The sequence below is a fragment of the Heptranchias perlo genome, chromosome 9 (genome assembly GCF_035084215.1).
Source record: "Heptranchias perlo isolate sHepPer1 chromosome 9, sHepPer1.hap1, whole genome shotgun sequence".
Classification (NCBI taxonomy): domain Eukaryota; kingdom Metazoa; phylum Chordata; class Chondrichthyes; order Hexanchiformes; family Hexanchidae; genus Heptranchias; species Heptranchias perlo.
Window position 1 is genome coordinate 42,289,254 of NC_090333.1, and position 23,895 is coordinate 42,313,148.

A 23,895-nucleotide genomic window follows, 5' to 3' on the forward strand; every position below is an offset into this window, starting at 1 on the left:
TAAGTGCTCCCAAGAAGCCACCACCATAGCCCTGAAGCATGATGAGTGTAACACCTCACATTAGACAGTGACACTCATTCCACCTGTCACAAACACTAGCATAGGTACCTCCATTCAAGGGGATTTGGATCTTGACACTTGGAGGAAGCATAAGTAAGGAGGAGCAAGTGGGGGTGGCAGCAGAGGAGCAGGATCTTGCTGACAATAGGGGCAGTTCAAGGCCACCCTCAGCTGCTGACATCAGGAATTTCCATCCACAGCCTGTATACTAAACAACATTGCTTTCTGAGCTCTGTCAATTCATGGGGTCATTTGCACATGCGCACCATGAAACGTACAATAGCCACTGTGTACCAGCCGTAAGCTCTGGAATTCCCTTCCTAATCCTCTCCACCTCTTTCTATTCCTGTCAGACCCTCCTTAAAACCAACCCCTTTGACCAAGTTTTTAGTCGCCCCTCCTAATAGCTCTTCTTTTGGCTCGGTGCCAATTCTTGCCTGCTTACACTCCTGTGAAGCACCTTGGGACATGTTCCTATGTTAAAAGTGCTATATATTATGTCAGTTGTTGTTGTTCTAGCTGCATCTGTACGGTTGTGTTTGAGTGCTTCACAGAATTGCAGACCACTCTGGAACACATAGCATGTTACAGGCCATCTTCAGCACAGCATCCCTTAATAAAGGTCCAGAAGCAGCTGTGGGTTCTCTTGAGAATGTTCTGATTGATACAAGAGAGACCTTGGGTTCAAATGTCTGTGAGTCTGTCCTTACTAGGGAATTCGCCGCACAGTGCTCCCCTGAAGATCACAGGACTTGCTGAATGAGTCCCCAACAGTGGGAGTGAATCAGGATTAAGCGCAGGTGTGGCAGCTGTCACTCAGGATGATTCAACATCTGTGCCATCTGACTGCCCCACTCAAATAACCCAGGTTGAGCCAGAAAGAGGGCAAACCCAGGCATCCAAGATGTGGCTCCAGCAATTGCATGGCCAACTCATGGCCCAGCACAAGTTGTTAGAGATTGCTTCATCCTGGGAGCCACTCACTGACATTGTGCAGCCAGTCTACTCACTTCCTTCACTCACCAAGAAAGAGCACTAGATTAGGCAGCATGCAGATTAGGTAGACTATACACAGTAACAAAGGGGAAGCACCAGACTAAAAAATGGTAAAGATGCACACACAAACTATTTCATAAAAACAAATATTTTGATTACATTTTCCATTGTGGCCAGAAGTTTCATTTGTAATGGGGCAGATGAATGGCAAGGCATGCAAGGTAGATGATGTTAAATAGAGGATAATGGTGTGTATCCTAGTGGTCCAGGTAATTGAGCACACTTGGTCAGAACTGCTTACACACGGGTATAGTACAATATTTAGCCAAAGAATTACTGCTGGCTGTGTTGGTGCACCAGCAGTCACCTCTTTTGGCGTTGCTCATTTCTCCTGCAACTCCTCCTCCTCCTCCTCCTCATTCCCTTCGGGCAAAAGGGATTCTTAGAGGAATGCTCACTGTAACACACCAGGGTGTTACAGGACTTTTAAGCTGCCTGAAATGTTATGATGTGGGCAAACAAGGTTACCAAAAAAAGATCAAAAAGCCAAAAACATAAGGGCTGAATTTCCACCCAACTCCAGCTGTTCAATCCGTCAGTTAAAAGCCATGTGGCCATAAATCTGCATACTGCGATACCAGCATGCCTAGTGAAACATTTTGCAGATTCTTTATTGGCCCCCTTTTAAAGGAGGCTGATGGGGCGCTTCCAGCATGTTTCCAGAGAAGTGGCACCCTCTCCTCCTCCCCTCCTCCCAAAGTGGGCCGCTTCTGCTGGAATTATCTGCCTCCTCTGACTGGCAGGCGCCCGAGATGCGTTCTTAGTGGCGCAGTGCTCATCATTGCTATGGGAATCAGGGCACGTCCCCCGACCCCAGTCAGTGAGGGGGGATTCTTGCAGGTGCATTCCAACACTTACACTAGGTCGTCACTTCCATTCAATGTTTATATATAGTTATACTATCATTGATTCATCCCCCACCATCATCTGTTGATACCCTACTCTAGGGAACACTGATTTCCTTCCCCAACTGCCCTTGAAAAGAATTAAGCAGTGCTAATATCTTTATTCCTCAATCTCACTTTTCAGCAGATATTGATCCACGTCCTTTTTAAAGGTGCCAAATAACCCTCAATCAACTACCTTTGCTGGGAGCTTTTTCCACATATCAGCTATTCTGTGGGAAAACTGATCTTTGCTCGAGGGTTTGTAAATTTTGTACTTATATGCTTGTTGTCCCTTTTGGCCTTTGCCAATGGAGGCTCTTTCATGTTATACACATGTTTAGTGTTAACTGTCTCTATGTACATTACTCTACCGCAGGGGTGTCAAACTTACGGCCCGTGGGCCAAATCTGGCCTGTGGAGCAGTTTCATCCGGCAGCACACTTCCCCTCAGAGGTGGATTGGTTGTCAGGAAGTTGCCGGAGAGCCCCTAAAACCTTGACAGCTGAGTCAGCTGAATTTGGGGCACTCTAACTTTCTAAAGTCAGTCTTTCCTGTGGCTCCCAGATAGTTTTTGAACTCCTCACTGCCCGTCCACGCTTTTGGCCATGCTCTGTACACCCTCTTACCCCGCTCGCGCTCTATAATCCTCCAATCACAGCTTTACTTTCTCCCACCCACTCCAGGTTGAGTTTGAGTGCTCATGGTCTGACTGGAGCTTTCCTCCTCCACGGCCTCTTTCACACTCTGCAGTCCAGCCTCCTGCTCCTCTGCTCTGCTCTTAATACCGATTTAAATCAGATATATCTGATAATAGTGGACCTGATGTAAAGATGGATTCCACCATCTAAAGTCAGATGGTGTGTTACTCAACAGACTGAAGTTGAAGGATTCTCTCGACCCAGGGTCTGAGAAACCTAAGAAGAAAGAGAGAAGCAGTGGAGTGTGGAAGTGGAAATGCAGAAGGGGTTCGACGGGAAAAGTCCAGCTTCACTCCCATTAAAAAGAGTATAAAAAACGAAAGATGAAAAAAGAGCTGAGAAAAAGATCAAAAGCTCATTGAGTGAAATGGACTCAGATGAGGGGGTGGTGAAAACAAACTTCCTCTCTGAGACCAAATCCAGAGACCACTTATACTGAGAACTATAAAATGGAACTCAGAGTGCCTCAGTATGGGAAATGATCATGATCGCGAAACTGGTCATAGTGAAAGCGAAACACAGATAATGGATGAAGAAATCATGGTGGAATCAATGGCGATTCGCACAGCCTGGTGACATGTTATTGTCAGAAGCAGGCCAATGATTGAATGTAACTAGTGCAACACCTGGATCCACCCGACTTGTGCCAAAATTGGAAAGACTAATGCCCCTGATGTCTTTTTCTGTGAGAAATGTAGAGATGTGAAAGAAGGGAGTAAATTGGGCTTGGGCTAGAAGACGCTTCCTCCAAAGAACAATTTATGAGCCTGTTTTGTGACTCATCTGCATGAGGCAAAAAAGCATGAAATTTAAAAAAGGGCAGTAGGTCAGCCAAAGAAACCCTGAAGAAAGCCAGAAAAGAGTTACTGTATTTGAACAGTACAGGTTAAAAAGCATACAGAATGCCATGGGCAGGATGGGTTCATCTTTTCCCCTCTTCTTGCAGGTTTCACTGTGGAGGACCCAGAAATAATGCTTACAAGGTACGTGCCGCAGAGAGTGTTACGTGCTTGTGGTTTCAAGCTAATAATTGCTAAGACAGCCAGTTGTGGTAGTATAACAGATAGGAGTACAGGAAGTCAGACAAGACAGGGGCATTCCTGACCATAATGGTAGGTGGCTCAGTCTCAGGCTCATTCTGACTTTGTGCCCTTTCTATTAAGGCTCTTCCTTCGCAGGCTTTTGTTCACTCTCAAATAATCTATCACTGATTCTGGTCTAAGCCATAATTGCATCCATAGTGTTTACATGGCCATTCCATTGGTGATCTTGCCCTCTTCTGGAGCCTCTACTCTTGAACACTTCAGAGAATAATCTGTTATTGCCTTGGACATCTCCAAAATCTTTGACAGAGTCTCGCACTGGATGCTTCTAAACAAGTTATCATCATGCAGTCTCCCACAAAAGCTCTATTCATAGCCATCTAGTTACCTCTCAAACCACTTTATCTGTTTTGTAGCTGTTGGCTTATCCTCTACCTCTTTTCCATTAATTCCGGGGTTCACTGTTTCTTCTTCCTATCGATAACCTCCTTTATTCTCCATCTAACCCTGTCCATTCTTTTGCTGATGATTCCACTTTACATTCATCAACTCGCTCAGATTGCATGCCCTCAGTGCTCACAACCACCAGTTCTCTTGCAGTGTAATGGCTGAATCAATACATTTTGATCTCTTTCAAGGCCATCAATGGGGCTAAGTAAATCTTGTTTCTTTCAGTTCTTTAAAGACAGTTTCTTTCTGTTTCTTACAAGTCTAACAGCTATCAGGTCTTATCTTTAATTGCTCCAACATTAACCTTTAATTATTTTAAACAGTTAATGACTACAAAAATATTGTGTACATGAATTTCATGCTAATAGGTTAACCAATGTATAAAAATAGTGCACCGAGCAATTTCAACCCTTTTGTGTGTTCAGTTCATTGGTGTGCACATTATGACATCACATTGGTGATTTAGCCACACATTTGAATGAAATAAATTGACTGTTTCAGTCAAGAGATTTCTCTTGATATAAATCCATTTTTAAATTGCTGTGGCAGTTGAAAGGACTGAGATATAGTACAATCAGTGTACTGTATCTGTGGAAGCAAGAATCCTCCACAATGCACTTCACCTTCCCCCAGACTCCAGCAATTAAAGTCTACATTGTATGCACTTTTTTGTTATTTTAACCTGATCGCAGAAGAGATGGGTCTGGTAGGGAAGCAAATTCAAATTATGAGATTATAACAAATGCATGCTGGAAAGAGTGGGAGGAAGCATTCATCAATGATACATTCCACCCCAAAAATGAGTAAGTGCTCAATAAGTTGGAGCAACATCGTCCAAGCACACATATGTATTGTTTCCTTTAAATAAGTCACAGCATTAAGACTCCAAGGTCAAATTAAACACCTCTTGTCTTTTTTTTTCTGGCTGGAAAATGCCATGGGACTGATCACTCAATGCAGAAAGTGAAAAGAAATGATATTTGACAACAGGAATCAGCATAACCTTTTAACTGCTGCAGTCATGGTTAACTGTCCCTTGACCCTGAGAGATTATCTGGGATTTCAATTACAACAGTTAGAACTGAGCGTTTCTGAATAGAGAACATCAGAGGCCTAGCAATAAAAGGCAGCAGAATCCCTGCCCAGATCAGAGTACTGATTAGAAAATTGCTTCCTGGTTCTGATTTAATAGACTGTAATAATGAGAATGTTGTAAACAAAAAAGTGAAAAGAGGGCTAAAATAACTAAATGTTCTACTTAAAGTCAGAGGTGCAGTTACCCTTTAGCACTTCAAGGGCTACAGAAGCTGTTTACATTTTATTCTCTTAGGCTCTTAGAGACAGATGATATTTGCCTTGCTTTTCTCATTGGGCTCCACTTAAGTTTGGAGTTATGTCCATTCTTTCAGAAAATGGTGAATCCCTATTCACCTCTACAGAGTTAAACATTAGCCTTTGGATTACTAACAAAAATTGAAACCTATTAACAAATCTATCTGTAGACAAACATCCAAATATCTAAGCACTAATACCGAAGAGAGCAGACTCTGGCAGCCTCAACTACATTACAATAGTTTTTCTCGGTAATATGTAGTCACAATTATTTTGAACACAAAGTACAACAGTCTCAAACGTTTCTGTAAATATGCATAGTAGCTTGGTTTTAAAATATAATGCAGTATTCATTTTCTCTCCTTTTCCATTTTTTGCCTTTGATTTACTTCCTCTCTTTAGGTCTCCCCCTACGTCATGCAGCATGTCATGCAGCAATACTTAACCAAGAGATCAACCTGGTAACCTGTGCCAGGTCTCTGTCAATGGAACCTGTAACTAATAGCCTCAGTTACTCTTTCATTTCCTTCCATAAACAGCCCAAATGAATGTGTGGGGAATCATAGTCAGATCTGATCACACGTTGGCTCTTGCCATCAAGGCACTAATGTTACTGCTATCAAATAATGACAGTTTTACAAGGCTTTGCTTTGCTTGTTAGCGGGGACCAGGGAAATATTAGGACTAAGATTATATGATCAACAAAATGAGACAGATTACAAACACATTTCCACTGCGTAGCAAAGTAGTAAATACATTCCGTGCAGCCTGGTGAGTGAGTGTCTGCATGTAGGGAAAGGTGATGTCCAACTTGAAGAGCCTCCAGCCTAGCCTGTTCCATATCTTCGTCCTCGTCCTCTTCATACCATCAAAGTAAAGGTATTCCCATTGAGAAATCCACGTCAGGTGTGAAAAGCAGTACATTGAGCAGAGCTGAGTAAAAGTAACAGCAAAAGTCCCGAATGAACCCCTAAAGTATTAAAAAGATCGCTATGCAGGAAGAGAAACAGTAACCTTCCATAGTAGCATACAAAATGACTTCCCCAGTGTATTACCTGCCTCATGGATACCTTGTAGCAGCTCTTCCCACCACTAATATAGTGACGGTAATTATTTGGGGTGGGTTTGGGGTATAAATGGAGGGCAATTGATGGAGCTAAATGATTCAGACTTGATTAGTCATGCATCTGTGGTGAACTGAGCTTCTGGTGAGCCTTAAAAGGGACCTGGTGGATTTTGGGAGAGGAATGCAGGTGTAGTTTAAGTGGTGGATTTGAGGCAGTAGCCTTTAAGAGCTTATTTTAATTGTTTACTGCCCAAATACATCTCAATATGGGCAGTAATTCAGAGGAAAATCTAAGACAATATATTATTGCTTCTAAAATATAAATATTATTACTAATTTTAAATGTCTCTTATTAAGATCTAAGACATATATACGAATACATTTTGAATAACTATAAAAAGAAACCACATTGCTGGATTTCACTGAAGATTATTCAATGGTTCCCACAGGACTTCTGAAGTGGTAAGATAAACTTTAATAAAATACTAAATATGGCATCAGCATGTTTCCCTAAACACCTACAAGGAATCGGTCCTGTACCTATCACATTGAGCCTCTGCTTCACTAAGGGTACAAAGGTTGACAGCTCACATACTACATACATACAGGCCAGGTACTTAAGCAAGGAACAACGATCAAATGCTAAATGATTCAGACTTGATTTGTGATGATCACATTAGCATTGTACAGTTTGTGCAACAACATGAATCAAATGAAAATAAGAACCAAAATGTAAAAATAAAAAAGGCGTAAGCATTTCACACTTTAAAATAAACCACTTTGAGTTCTCCTACATTCCATCTATCTGAAACCAAATTGAAATTGAAACAACATTGCTGATTCCTTACATCTACGATGGAGAAGGCCATGGTAGCATCTTACAGATCTCGCTATGATCTGGCATCATGCCAGCTTGTTTGAACATAGATTTGGTTACAAGAAAAATCTGACACCTTTCAAATGTGCTAAGTTAGAACCAGTTACAAATAATTTGTTGAATGCTTTTACAAAAAGTTGGATTTGTGCCATAGTCAGGCTTTTTATGGCACTATCTTTTACAAGCTGTGTGCAAAGTTGAAGTACACAAAATGTGTGCAGCCTTGCTGGGTAGCAACAGAGGCATTTTGAATGTTTTAGAAAGACTTACTTGATTTTCATGTTACCATTATTGTAGGGCCATTAAATCTAATACAAAGTTAATTTTTGTGATGATTTAACACTTCACTGGCACCTGCTACAAGATTAAAACAGAGAGGGGGGCAGGATGATAACACAATGGTGAATTCTATCAGTTATCACCAAAACTGGGCATTCTGAATGAATGGCATTAATAAAGAAACAGGAATTTAGCACTGAGAGAAGAAAAATACAATGCCAAATAGTATTAAAGCTATAGGAATGTTTGAGTATTAGATTCGAGAAAGTGGTATAAAACCCATCTAGAAGCCAATTGGGTCCAGGTTATCTGGTGTTTAGATTGCAGCGACACAGGAAAAGACTTGAGAATGGGTCATTTACTCAGACTCTCAGCAGTAAAGTAACTTGTGTACTGCGGAAATCTAAGAAGGCACAAGAAAATAAATCATTTAAAAATGAGCACTGATTGAAATTTCAGCTTGTTTATTTTTTTAAGAATACTAAAAATGCAATTCTCAAATATAGGGTTTGATGTAATTTGACATAAAATAAGTAATGCCTGCATATTGAGATTTCAATTCTTAAACTTACAATGCCATAAGTTTCTGCATATTTTCAAAGAAATTTGAAGGTAACATGGGTTCAAAATTCAAGTGCGCATTACATGGGATTGTACAGTGTATGCAACATTAATAAAAGTGGGCCTCAAAAGGTATTTTCAGATGAAACACATATTGCCGTATAGCACAAGCCCATTTTCATGCTTGCTAATGTAGCTAAAGAAGATATATCAAAGTCATCTCTGGATCACGGTGTGAGGAAATGGGAAGACACATGAAGAGCGCATGACTTCCACAATCCAAGGCTGCAGAATGGAGGTACATTACTACAAACCAAACTTCAAATATGATTTGAATTGAAATGGTTCAGCAAAAGGATCTACTCTGCAGCCTTAAGGTGAAGTGATACAAGATAGTGAGAATAAGAGGACCAGAGCAGCAGTGTGAAAGTTCAATGTGAATAAGTCTGGTGTGCAAGACTGGTAAAAGGAGGAGGATAAAATAGTCACATGCGCTTCCATAAACAAAGCTCAACAAAGAAAGTGGCTTGAATTGGAACAGCTGTATGCACTATCAAAACTTTACTTTATCTGTATGTCATGGAGATAAACCTCACAGGTTTCAGGGGCAGCTCAATGTGGGTATTTAAATTTATGAGGAGGAGTTAGCCAAATGTACATACCCAAACAATAGTGACCAAGCACTGTTACATGACCATCAGGAGATGCTAGCTGCTTTTGGGACTTTCGGTAAAGAAACATGGAAGCTGCGAGTCTTCAGAACACGGGAAAAATGGGTAAAGTTCTGAATGGGTTTTGATGCATTGGAATAGAGAACCTTCTGCAGTAGGAGGAACAGTCTATATTAGTGTTAGCAACAGCTTGCAAACAGACCAATTTTTTGCATGGTTCTGATATGTATAACTGACAGCAATTAATTGAAACCATTTATTATTTTTAAGTGGAAGACAGTGTCATGAGAAAAATGACCCTCTGCTGCCATTATTGAGTACAACATGAAAAGACACCTAAAGGCCTGTTCAAAGTTGAAGAGCTCTTGCTCTTATTTAATCCAGGAGCTCTCTTAGTACTGAATTCTTTGAAAGCCAACAAATGTTCTACATTGAACAAACACAACACAGACATGTGAAACATAGACATGTAGCCAGCTTCTAGGTCTTCTGCCTCCAGATACAGCAATTAATAGGATATTTCCATCAGGAAGTTGTGAGAAACCTGGATATTTGAAGATCTGCATACATTTACTGCATGAAAAATGAGAATTAGTACATGTGAGTGAGTTGCTAGTTGGGGCGGAGGGTTAGGGTCTATATCCACAAAAAGCCCATGCAAAGGCATTTAGAAAGGCCGGAATGTCTGAGAAACCACCTGCTGTATCTAAATCAGACTCTGATTGCAGTGCAGTGTCTTTCCGCAGAAATCATCAGAGCATTTTGTTGAAGACTCTTCTGTTGAGCCCTGGATTCATTTTACTCTATTCCCACAGTGACAATGCAGAGTTCTTTAGCTTTCTCACTGAGGAATGACTGAATTGTAACATACCGTAGTGTGTATCTCATTCTTCTATTTCATCACTGTGATATTTCACTGTTAGTAGTGTAATGGAAAGGTTAATGCAGCAGCTAAGACAATCTACAAAAAGTATAAGGATACATTTTGTGAGTCGAGGCTCCTGGTCTCACTTGACGGGTGCAAATGTCGGCACTCCTAATTCCCAATTTCCTGGTCATTAGAATTAATCACCAGAAAATCAGGAGTGCTATGAATCTGGCTCACTAGTCTGTCTCCTGATTCTCTAATTGAGAATCCAATTCTCCTACTTTCCTGTTGAGCGAGGATCTCCACGCTGGGAGCAGAGTTTGGTAAAATGCACCCTATAGTGTAGAGTATTGTGTGGGTCAAACCTCAGACATCATGCTTGATATGCAAAGTATGAGTTACACATACCCAGACTGGCTCAAATTTTATATTCATAAAACTACAGCAAATCAAAACCAAACCAGTGGGAAATGTGCCAATCAGAAGCAGGCAAAATGGATAAAAATGCTTTGCAGGCAAAAAACTACTAATGTATGATAACAACTAATTAATGAGTGGTCAGCAAAAGCTACCAATAAAAAGTGGAACTAATTAAATTGCTCCAAATATGTTTTAAAATCCTTTCAGCCACCATCCTGGATTCACCACAACATTAGAAATTCTGCCAGATATAAGGCCCTGAAATTTTGTGAGTGTTCTCCTGGTTGGTCTCCCACTGTGGAGGTGGAAGACCAGAAGAACCCTCAGTAAAATGGTATCAATGGCTAAAAATTGACACTGTTTCTTTGGAGTTTCTGCCAGGATTATGAGAACGCCTGTGGAAGGGCCCTGAAAAAGCATGGGGGGCCATTTATACAGGTGTTGCACCCAAAAGGCTGGACTTCCATTTGCCAAATGCCTGCCGCACTGACCCTATTGTAGAACATAGAGTTAGTTAATTTAAATAGCCTTTAGTGTTTCTGTAGTGCAAATCCCATGTAACATGGGACTCATGCCCTGGGAGAAAGGGGGAAAGAGAGGGAGAGCTACTGGTGCAGCAGGCAGCAGCGAGTTCCTCTCAGAAGCAAGCTGCCATGAGAAGAGGACCACCTGGGTCGCACAACTTGCGATACTACCCCTCAGACTACATCAGGAAAAAGTACATTTAGTAGTCTAATGGAAGCATGGTGTGAGGAGGGAGTAGGATGACTTATGTTCCCCTTTGAATTGTTTGTATTAAGAGAGAAAATGCACTTATTTTGTGCTCAGTTATTAATGGAAATTAGAGTCATTCAGGAAGAGATGCACTTATTTCATGTTCAGTTATTCATAGAGATTATAAAGACTATCATATCAAAGGGGCCCCAAGTGGAGCCTTCATGATACTCCACTCCATGGCCTACTCCAAAACCTTTTTGGACTAAAGTAGCACAGGGTACCGTAAACTATCACTTTGTGGATACCCACTCAGAAGCATATTGCAGAGCCCCTCCAGATCTATCAATGTAATAAAAATGCCCCTTTAAGAACTCTATATATCTCTCAGTTGCAACTCTTGTAGAAGCATGTGCCTATTTGTAGCACTCCTCAGCTGCTGTTCTTGCAACTTGCAGAGGCGTCATGTTTCATGGCAGAAAAGGGGCAGGCTTTGTCCCCCACAAGACATCAGTTACTTCAGATTCTTCTTTAAAGAGATCAGGGAGGGCAGAATTCCTGAGAATTAATGTGTTATGGCAACTTCCAGAAAATCTGGTAGTGACATGCAGAATTCTTTTCATCTAGTCACACACAATCTGTACATTCATAGAGTGTAAGCCTTTATATTCATAAAGTTTAAGGGGTTTAATGTAGGAGCTTGTAATGCTATGTGAGTGCCATCAATTGCACCCTGCTCTTTTAGGGAACCCAGCACATTGCTAAAACTGTTTGGCTCTATCATGATACTACTGCCGAGTAGTCATGTCAGACTGAATGAACTCCACTAAAAATGGTGTTAGTGACTTGACGAATGCATGCCTGGACTGCACTCTGGGTAATATTACACAGTTCCTCTGTGGCTGTTTGAAATGAGCCGGTAGCATAAAAGTTGAATGCTGTGGTAACCTTTACTGCCACTGATCATCTTGGCTGCAGATCTTCATGCAGAAGGTGGCACAGTTCACCTATAGCCTGTTTGGTGAAGTGCACTCTTCTCATGCAGAGCTCCTCACTAAGACTTTAAGATCTGCGTGACTGTAAATTCTTTCTTAACAAATGCTGTCTCACACTCCTTTCCTCCATCCTGTACTGCTCCTCCTCCTCCTCCATTAAAATAGCAAACAAAGGAATACCCTTTGGGAATCCTCTTACTTTGTGAGGGTGGAAAAATACCCCAGTGCTTTTAAAGGCCCCCAGGGTGTCAGAGCTCTGTCCAGGTGAAAATCCCTCCAAAAAACTATCCAAAAGGTCGTTTGCAACTCCAGAAATCACTTCTCAAAGTTCTTCAGGCTGCAAAGTAAAGCACTTCCGGCAACAGGTATGTCTTTTCTAACTCATTATTTATTATCTTGGTGCACTGGGGGAGCAAGTCATGTGTTCTGGCCACTAACATATATTCCACTGATCTCCCAGCAGCATTGGGGAATGTACAGATGGAAGGACCAGCACAGCTATCCCAGAATGCACCTCAATAAATACTGGTCCACTTAAATTATGTTCACAAATAACTTCAAAATGCATGTAAATTTGAGGCCATGGTTTGTAACTTAATAGATATAGGACAGAAATTTCCTCGGATCTGCTGCCACTCTCCCACCGTAACTTTGCCGGAAGTGCGGCGGACACCCGTTTGTGCATAAGTGGGTTTTCTGCCGTACTTTCAGCAAAGTTATAATGGCAGAGTGGGAGCAGCTTCAAGGGAATTCCAGGCCATAAAAAGTTACACAAATTACAAGCAAGTGCTTAAACTTAGTTATTTGGCAACATTTTGTGTTTAAAAGTGTCCAATATTTTCCATTAGTGGCTTACGCCTCTCTGATAAGCCTAAGATTTGAGTTCATGGAGAGTTTATGGAGCTTTCATGAAGAAACAGGTTCATTTACTTATGTAACTGTGATATAATTGAGGAACCAATTTATTTTTCTTCTTCGGGGTGTAAGGAAAACACCGTTTGCTTTATTTTCTAGGAACCAATCAAAAAGCACTTACTTCACTGTCCCTGAAACTATCTCTCACAAACTACTTTCCAAATCCTTTCAGCTGAAATATGACTCCAAGCACACCTTCGTGCAATAGCATAACTCAGTGAGCAACATCAAAGGAGACACATTAGTGTTACTGAAATATTTGTTGATTTACAATACTGCTGTGCTCTAAAAGTGGGGTATATATGAGGGAGATGAATGTATAGTACTATGTGTTGTAACTAGTACCTTTTACAGAAAGGAGGAAATTGTGTGTGTGCGTGTGTGTTAGCTATATGCGAATAATATAGTATATACGTTTCATGTCCTAGGTACGTGGTTTCTACAGAATTCCTTTGTGTGCCTTATGAACTACTTTATAATACTCAACAAATAGAAGTTGATATCTAAAGAGAACCAAAGAAATGGGTCTGTTACATCCTTTATATGCTAGAATGAGAAATCAAACGTTGTCCATCGATTCCCATCCATAACAAAAATGCTACTTTTATTCCCAAAGCTACTTGTACATATGTGGCTTGTTTTGAAAGGGTAACTTGTCAGATTGCATCCAGATCATTATATGACAAATAACAATGATTTGCATTTATATAGTGCATTTAATGTACATGACATTCCCAGGTGCTTCACAGAGAAATAGTAACAGGAACAGATGTTGATCCAAAGGAGAGTATTTAGAAGAAGTGACTGAAGGTGAGGTTGAAAAGATGGTTTTTGAGAATGTTTTTCGAGGAGGACAGCGAAGTAGAGCAGCCGATGGATCAAGTGAGGGTCTTCCAGAAAGTATGGCTGAGAATACTGAAAGCTCTGCAACCAATAGTTGGGCAAAAGGGAGGGGGATGCTCAGAAGGCTGGAGTTAGCCTGTAACAAGTTACTCTCTGACAATTTAACGTGGCAGGTTTGTGGAATTCTGATCGGATATGTGAACAATACTGAAAAACGAAAAGGGCAAGAAAATACCTTCAGGTTCATCAAGCCCACCCCATCAATGGACAGAGCAACCATGCACACCATTCACTTACCCCCAGCAAAACAATCTACTGGGAGAGGCAAGAAGAGAAAAACCTGTAGCCAATTCATGAAAAACTCTGAAATTGCTCTCTGACTCCCCAAAGCAATCAAGCAGTCACAACTGACTAGCAATTCAATCCCTACAGCTGGAAATGTCCTCTTCCCTTGTGAACTTGTCAAGTTTCCTTTTAAAGGATTGTAGCGACTCCATACAGACCACATCTCAGTATTTTGTTCCAGAGGGCAATGACTGCCTGTGAAGAGAAATACTTCCTGCCATTGAATCTAACTATTTGCGTATGGGTTTTATAGCAATGACCTATGAAATCAAATGATATGCAAATCAAATCTATTTAACCAAACAGTAAACAGTACAAATCTGGCTGCCTGGTTGGATCTTTTCAATCTAAAGAGTAAGTTCTCCAATTCCAAATCACATTGTTACAAAGTATGGAAGAAGTATTGCAAGAGGAAAACTGAATATAGTTGAACATGCCCTAATGAATTGTGTCTTCTGTTGCCTGACCACTGTAGCAGCCATAATGAAGCTGATATTCGGCAGCTGGAGAAGGATTGATATGCAGGGGTGGGCAGCATCAACACTCAGGATAGAACAAAAACTGAAACGACAATGCACTGTGCTGCATAGGATTTTAAACGTATATAAAATTAATCACTTACGATAGTAGTTGATTTATTTATTCTGCACGAATAAATCTTCTAAATGTTACTGATATCTCTGGTAATTTGTTTACTTATTCTTTATTGAAGCAAAACAAAATCCCACAGGAAAGTGTAAGAAGAAAGTACTGAGAAGCTCAAAGAGCCGACTCAACTGGTTTGAACTTGACGTTTGTAACTAAACCTTAAAGCAACATTTCTGTGCAATTCTGGAGGTCAAAAAAGTTTTTTGAAGTTGAAACATTAAATGCTGAAACATGATTTCCTCTCCAAACTTTCCACTCTGAACTCCAAATAATTACTATAAAACATCACATTACTTACTGTAGGTATGGTTCTCCTCAGCCTTTCAAAGAAATCAATATCTACAGTTAGAATTTGCCATCATGTAATTGGGGCTGCTGGGGGGGGGGGGGGGGGTCAAGGGGGAATCACCTAAGGACACAAAGAAATTTCGATGGATATGCTGTCAACTAATCAGATGGTCTTCTGCTTCTTCACTGGACATATGACCTCGACCTGAGTTCTTTGATCAAAGAGGGCAGCAGAGATATTGAATGACAATGTGAACAACGTACCACACAATGGTTCATCAAGTAAGAGAGCAGGAGAGAGAGAATGGAGAGGGGTAGGCTGACTAATAATTTTGAATGAGAAAAATAACACTTTTGGTAGACAATCTAACATTCTTTCTCATTGAGTCATGTTTCACATACGATCTTGATCACAACAATGTAATACAGAAATTAGCGTTAGCACTTAATTCTTGAAGCCATTTGGATCACGTGGGGAAAGATTTCCAATGTTTGCTATTTGTGGTGAAATAAACTCAAGTATAAAGACTATGTTTATGATTTTGCTACAAATAGCAAACAGAGGAAACCTCTTCTGTATTGCCAAAGTGATTGTCATCCTGAACTGTCAACACAATAATACCTGGGGGAAAACATAAGTTGCTCCAGGCAGCTGCCTTGCAACCAGCACTAAGCAAAATCCTCCACACACTCGCTGATAAAGTGGCTAAAATAAGGATCTATTCACCAACCCAGTTCTTTAAATGTTTCTTTAATGACAGCTTTACCTAAGATTTTGCTCTCATACGAAACAAACAGACATCTGTTTAGCAAATGCTCTTGGTTCCAAGTATAAAGCTAAAGCTGCATGCAGACAAACATTCCTGATCTAGCAGCATTTGTAGATATGACAGGATAGCTAGGGCACTGAGTCCCATTATTGTTTCTTATCGTGTGTCCACCAACAGGTGAATTCCATTCAGCATTCTAAGTTTTTGAGATTGAAGCCTCCTGAGATGTCAAGAGTATTTCAACTAAGAAGTCACGCTTGCTTAAGAAAATTCAGAAATTGCTCTGTCCTATTTGGCCTACTGTTGGTGCAAATAGATTCTGTTTGCATGAAATTTAATTAGATTGATACACAGTGCAAGGAGGTCAAAAATCCAGGCTTTTGTCGGCCAATAGCGATTACCAGAATTAGTGTGGTTGCCTTAATTTTGTGAATAAAAATAGTGTCAGAAGGAACAGAGGTAAGGCATTGAGAGCTTCTGCACAGTTATCAGTCACTGCAGTAGATCCTTGGTGACATCTTGTGCTGTGGGTTGCCACAGTGTACATCTCTGGGCAACCAACTGTAGAATTTTGAGGTGTAGAGTCAATGAGATCAATTTTAACTTATTTTATCTGGTGTTAATGAAGCAGTAACGGCCTCAAAATGGGTCAGTACCCTTACAGCCCCATTAACCGCGATGATGCAACTGGCACTAATTTGAAAGGGGTCTACCACTGGGCACCCAAAGTGTCTGCCTGTTTCAATATGCAAATTGGGGTCCGAGGACTCCGATCGCCATTTTAGGTTGGAAATTGTGCACTGGGCAAGCTCCGATCATTTCTATGTGTTACAGAGCGCAACCAAGATAAGTCTAACATTAATTTGTGGGGCACGGAGGAGCAGGCGTGGGTACGAGCGACCAAAGTCAAAATCCCTAGCAAAGATCAGCGAGCTAACATAAGAACATCAGAAATAGTAGCAGGAGTAGGCCATACAGCCCCTCGAGCCTGCTCTGCCATTCAATAAGATCATGGTTGGTCTTCTACCTCAATTCCACTTTCTCGCCCTATCCCCATACCCTTTGATTCCCTTAGTGTCCAAAAATCTATCGATCTCAGTCTGATTCTGATGATAGCATATCTGCCAGCTGTTGAGGCAGAGTAAACAGGACCAACACCCTCCTTCTTTGTTTATATTCCTCCCAACTATGCTTTTGGCCATAATCTAAGTGCGTATAGATTTGTTTCAGATATACATATAATATATGTATATATATATTCAGATATATATACACCAATCAAACTGCTTGTAACTCTGAGTCTGGGTACCAAGAATTGCTTGGATGGGTCCATTTGCCATGTGCACTCCATTCTGAGAGAAGAATGAATCCCCCCCACGCAGAATATCTGGATCAGACTCCCAGAAAAAAGTACTTAATGGTATCTGGCAGATTAACACTTTTAAAAATAAATGGATAACACCTGGTTAGGTAAAGGAATGAAAATTGGTATAAACAGATAATCAAATACTCTATGGCATGGGAAAAATCTAACCCATTTCTAGATCTTATCCAGCCTGTGGAGCTTTGCCTTTTCATCTCTCCCACCAGTACATACAACTGATTTTCTGGTGGGTTGATGGGAATTAGGAAGGGGTTATGTGGCACTGCTGGGTGTGGGAAGTGCAGAATCAATCCAGTTCACTCTCGCTGGTAAAGCCAGCAGTGCTGTCTGTGATTGTTTTAAAGTTCTCAATGAACTCATGGACAGATCAACTATTTCTACTGATTTCTTTTCGAAGGTAGGTGCTTTTAATTATTAGTGTCCATTTTAGCTCACTTGTCTGCGGCTTTGTACTGAGCGTGGGAGCGGTAAGGAGGACAGCTCACCTTGAAGCAACCGACTGCCCCAGACTCACAAAAGTAGAGTTTGAAGTTGCCAACACTCCTACTCTCCAGAGGCAATCAAAAGACGCTTGGCCTACATCAGCATCACTGGCATCCCTTCTCGCCATATCCCAGACATGGTGGCCACTAAGCTGGCACCTCTAAGCTGCCCACCCACCTACGTTCCAGTGTTGCTACTTCTACTTCCACCCAAGATTCTGTCTGCTGCTGACTCCACATGCCTGAGCCTCACTGCAGTTGCCTCTCACTGCCCGCTGTTTCAGAGGCAGAGAGATAGTTTTTCCATAACAGTCTATCTTCCTTTAGTGGCAGCAATTTTCTCTCATTTTGGCTGTGGTGTTTTGTTGAATAGTTTCAAGTTTTTTTTTCCCAAACTTTAATAAACGGTTCTGAGGCTTGCCTAGTGTTTTGTTAATATCAGCTGAAAAGTGTATTTTATTAAAAAAATAGTATGTTCTGTTTTACTGGCTTCTATTACTGCATACACACATTGTTATAATACTTCAGTATATATTCTCCACTAATAAGTAAAAATTTAAATGCAAACAGCTTGGTTCCCCTTTAGTTCACTTGTTACAACAATTCATATTTTAGTGCAAAGTCCAGATATCAGTCACAAAGAAAACAAAATGGAAAATGTGGCAGTTTGGTTCACTGAAAGTCAGATACATTTCATGATATTATTAAAAGAACACGAAAAACAAAATGTTGTCATGGAAGTCACGAAACATCCAAATTCATAGCAGATGAGGTTGCATTAAATTTAAAATAGGGAAAAAGCAACACAAGCAAAAAATGAGATAAGACAATTAAATATTGCTCAGAACATATTTGATTATGTTCAAGCATGCAAGTGGGCACATTGGCAAATCTGAACCACTCAGTCCTATTTACAAAGAGAATTTGAGTATCTCAGAACCCATTTGTTCATTTTTTTCTGTAATTTTTATGACAAAGAAACAAACCTGGTTCCAAATGCTGAACAGACTACTTGCAGCTGAGAACTGATGCAAACCAGATGTTTTTCTTGTCATAATAAATATTATGTCTGTGTAATGTATGGTGTATAGGCACCATCTTTGGTGTTTTTCTGCAATAAATACTTCAGAGTATTACAATATTTGTCAAGAAATAAATCCCAGTTGAGAACACCTGTCTTATCTGAAACCTTCAATATGTATAATCTGCACTGCAATACCCACCTCTTATAGTCACTATCATTGATGCCACAATAATAGGGAAAGGATCAATAAAATTATCATTTGAAAAGATTATTAAAACAAACACATTTATCGGGAGCCTTGTTGTACCAAACGCATTCCGTGACAAAGTGATAAAATATCAGCTTGTGTTTGCAATTTCATTAGTTTTTAATCTTAGCCACAGAGGTACAAATTGGAGACAAGTCGTTTTTCCTTAGGGAGCAAATGGAAAATAAATCAGAGAATGAGTCAAACTGACCTATGTTAGTTTGGGGCACAGAGTCAGGATTATCACTAGAAGAACGAAGGGGGACGTTAGAAGAATTTTTTTCACAGAAGGTCATTACCACAAGTGGCCACCGAGGCAGAGACCACAACATCTTGTAAAGGAGAATTGGATAAGTGTTTTAAATGGACATTGATGATATGGAATTCCTTCTTTTTGGACAGCTGTAAAGGTGCTGTGTGAAACATCTGGGCAAATTCTGAGCTGGAATTGGTCCAGAACACAAAACTGGCCATAATTTGGTGTTATCTACCACCAAATTGCCAGTTTTACTCAGAGAGGCCTAGCATCTAGAGTCAAGTGACGTTAATATTTAAGCCCATTGTCTACATACATGCATTCTGCTGTTTGAGTACTACAGGCTATAGCCAAAAATGAAAATTAACAATCATTTTTTTCAAACTATGTCCCCATTGTTATTTCTTTGTAAGCTTCCCTCATTCACACTGTTATCCTCTTGGGTGGTTCTTCTCTGCTGACACCTGGACAGATACCATCAATGACATTCAGCAATTCTTATGCTGCCCTATCAGGAGATGCACCATAGTAAATTAAAGGATTTTTTGTTCTCCAGCGCTGTGTTCTCCTCTTCACGATAGGGTAGCAGTGAAGGGGGCACCACTTCCGTCTGCCACTGTGACAATGCACTAACCGTGAGCCATTTTCCTGAAGCAGGGTCATTTGTTATGAAGGGCAGGCTCCCAGCAAAGATCCGTGCCACCAAGTGGGGTCTTGCTGTTGCAAGGCCACAAAATCCTGGTGCAGCTGCAGCTGGACCATTGCTGCAGCACTCAGAGGCGGCCTGGCATTTAAAGGAGGTAGAAGAGCCCTGCAGCAACTCGCCAAGGCTTCTTCGACAGCTCCTCCCAAACCCGCGACCTCTACCACTTAGAAGGACAAGAGCAGCAGGCACATGGGAACAACACCACCTGCACGTTCCCCTCCAAGTCACACACCATCCTGACTTGGAAATATATCGCCGTTCCTTCATCGTCGCTGGGTCAAAATCCTGGAACTCCCTTCCTAACAGCACTGTGGGAGAACCATCAACACACGGACTGCAGCGGTTCAAGAAGGCGGCTCACCACCACCTTCTCAAAGGCAATTAGGGACGGGTAATAAATGCCGGCCTCGCCAGCGACGCCCACATCCCATGAATGAATAAAAAAAACAGGAAGGAAGGAAATTTTCTTTAGGCTGAAACAAAGGCCTAAAAGGACAAGTTTTTGGGGACTTGTATGGAGGGAGAGAAGGTTGTTAGTAGGCACTCTCATTCTGTGACTATGGGGGCTTACCGCTGTTACCCAAGGGATAACCACCAGCTTCCTCCTGGCAGACCCCAAGGTTGGTGAAGACAGCGCAGTAAGAAGGGAAATGGGATGCCTTGCTGGGCCTTACCTCCCCACCAAAATTTAAATGCAGTGAGCACAGTGGATAGTTGGCGGCCATCCTGGCAGGGGCAGGGAAATTGAAATGAGGGTGGGAACGCACTGATAAGCCTCATCACCTGAATTTGTCCCATTTTCTGCTGCTATCCTGCCAAAAATCCAGCTACAAGTGTCCAAATGACTTTTAAAGGAAGTTGAATGTTCACAGATCACCACACTATGATGCGATATTTTAGAAATAAGCCACTGAGTTTTGTTTAGCCATAATAAAACAATTTGGCAGTGTTAAGCATTTGTATGTATTTTTTCTACAATGTGCTTTATTTTATGTGTAATTTTATATATAATTTTATATATTTCCAGGTTTTTTTTATTTACATTGAATCAAGGTGTGACGGAATTCACTTTTTAAATAAAGAACTTGAAAATAAAGTAACAGTATATCCATTTGAATCATCATAAACTAATTTCCAGAGCGTTCAAGTTTTATTTCCTGTTAAAAATAATGCATCACTGGCTAACCTGTGGAGATTGAAGAAAATGGGATCTTTGTGAAAGGCAAGTTTAGTATAAAATTGAAACTGCATTCAACAATTAAGGGCAATGGTAGCAAAGCAGAGCTTTCTTAGTGTACAGAACAGCTGTCATTAATTCAAATTTCACCAGATCTTAAGTCATTTTATTAAGTCAATCAACCAAGGGAGTTAAACCTGGTGCAGCTGCTAAGCCTTTGCATAAAAACAGAGGAATACTTTTGTTGTTTGAAGGCCTGGAAAGTCTCTTGGAGCATGGACATTAGTTCTGAATCTCTGAAAAGCCAATAGCAAACTCCCAAAGAGAACATTTTGCTCACTCTCTTCCTCCGCCCTCCACCTGCTGACATTCAGTAATTTTTCAACTAGCTTCCCATTATGTATCCTCCTGCTGGGAGGAGGACAGTGCTGTTTAGTCTGGGATTTCACCAGGGTTAACATCAATTCTGGCCTGTGATTGCAAGAAGTTTGACTTCGGCAGCGTGACCCCAATGAAGTCAGTTTTCTTCCTGGGAGATGAAATACTGTGCTTGCCTGCTGTGCTCCATCTAGTGGCCCCGGTAACTAAACTACCCGAATTCAATGGGGCAGATCCGAGGGATACATTAGGGTAAAAATTTTGATTGATGAAGATCAAATACAAACGCTTAATGCACTAGTACTACATTTCTGCCTAAGCTGTTTTTGCCTAGACTTTCATCCATTTAAAATGAACTGATTAACGCACATGTAAAAATAGCGGACACAGTAAGTGTTCATATGTGAACTTCACCGATCAGAATTTTTACCATATTTATTGGAGTCTCAACCCCTCATAGATCATCTAGTCATGGCAAAGAGTTCCACTGCTTGAATTAGCAGATTGCCAAGAAGATTGTTCATTTGAAGGATTGGCAATTCCATTCATAATTAAATAAAAAATATGAAAAAAATTCCTACAGTTTATCTTTAAAGATATTCTCTCAATGGCCAATGTCAAGAGCAAGCAACAAATATCTGCTCACAAACAAGGTTGCAGTTAAGGTCCCTACTACATTAGAACAAGTCACATAAACAATCGTGTGTCTGCAGTTTGCAACAAACCTCATCTTGCTTTTTGCAGTAAACAGAATAATGCTAGGGTGCGATAGAAAAAACAAATTCCATCAAGATATTCAGGTGGTGCACTAGTAGTTTAGAAACTTTATCTGATCACAAGATATAATTACTGCCTTTAACTTACTCCATGGTATTTTTTATTTTATTTTATGAACTATAAACTAAATGCATTATTCAATAATTTATAGAAGTTTGTTGACATGGGAGAAGGGTGCTGCTATATCTGATGGTTGCCTCCTTCAATGTTACAGCTTGCTATTTTCATGGTTAGTTTAATTTTGAAAACAAAGATATTTATAGCAACAAATGCTTTGCTAAAAGTGAAAATTACATTTCAATTTTTTCCATTTGTTTCTTTTGATGTAATAATCTAGACATTAGCTTCATCAAAAGGAGCACTGTGCATAAGTTATAGCACACTAGCAGCTGATGGCATTTGATCTGAAAAAGAACTGGATTACTTGAGAGGCACTAAGTGTAATAGATTATGATTTTCGCAGCATTGAGGAACAACTGAGTAGCGTTACATGATGACAGAAGTGCAAGATTTATATAGTAAGACATTTATATGAATAACAACAACTTGCATTTATATAGCACCTTTAATGTAGAAAAATGTTCCAAGGCACTTCACAGAGGTGTAAGGGAACAAAATGGACACTGATCCAAAGAAGGAGATATTAAGAGAAATGACCAAGAGCTTGGTCACAAAGACCATATTTGTTGCAATACTGTAGCAAATTCATTCTGTCTATTTTATATACATGCTACTAATCAGAAGGGTCCTTGCATATGTACCTTTGTTTACATTCATCCACTTTGTTAATTGTAAGCAATCAAAAAATGACATGGTTGGGACTTTGAATCATCTCAGTTTGTGGGTCTAATTTGCAGCCAGTGGCAGCCGATATGTCTCCTCATTTCTCTGCCAAATTGGTTACTGGAGCAAGCTGGCCACTCTAGAGAATAACTGACATGCTCATTTGCTCCGTGGTAAGGATTGTCTCCTGTTGGATGAGCCATGAGTCATCTATAGCCCTGGCGCTGGATATTTCCACAGTCCTCTTAATTGAAGGAGGGGAGGGCAGGTAGGGGCGGGCTCCAGAATTACGATATGGACATAGTTGCCAACTGTCCGTGTTCAGTGCAAACAGCTTGTTTTTTGGATCCTCCATTCATTCCATTCGCACAATGGCTGGCAAAATAGCATTTCTGGCTGTTGGCTGAACTCACCCGATAAAGTATGGTAATTTGCTTGCCGTGCAGGCATGGCAGCGGCATATTGTCTGTCATCTATCTGTGGTTTGACTAAGTTTTGAATCAAATAACAAGGGAGAATTTATATATAGTGTTATTAACATTTTACTGAGGTTGTGACAGTGGAGGTGAAGAATAAATAAATACGTAGTGAGACTCGACAGATCCATGAACAATGTGCCACATGCTAGTTTAAAGGAGCGCACCTTAATGAAGCAAAATGATAGAATAAAAGACCAGTATAGCATACAAAGTCAAACTAGTGTATCAGAAACCTTACTATTATTTCTTCTATTAAATTAATTAAAACGTTAGGCCAGTTGCACTGATAATGAAGTAAAACATCTGCAACACCCACCGCAACCTGACAAATAAAGTAAAGGGTATAGGCCATGACTGTCAATGCAATCAAATAGCCAATATTTTACCCAAAGTGTGGAAAGATGAAAACTTAATAT

At 40.5% G+C, this 23,895-nt stretch overlaps 1 protein-coding gene and 1 pseudogene across 10 annotated transcripts in view; one reads left to right on the forward strand and one right to left on the reverse strand.

Moving 5' to 3' along the window:
- nfia (nuclear factor I/A) overlaps positions 1 to 23,895 on the reverse strand; it is a 438,666-nt gene that overhangs the window by 176,767 nt on the left and 238,004 nt on the right. The gene's annotated exons all lie outside the window — the stretch shown is intronic.
- On the forward strand, positions 643 to 3,436 carry LOC137325579 (PHD finger protein 23B-like; annotated as a pseudogene).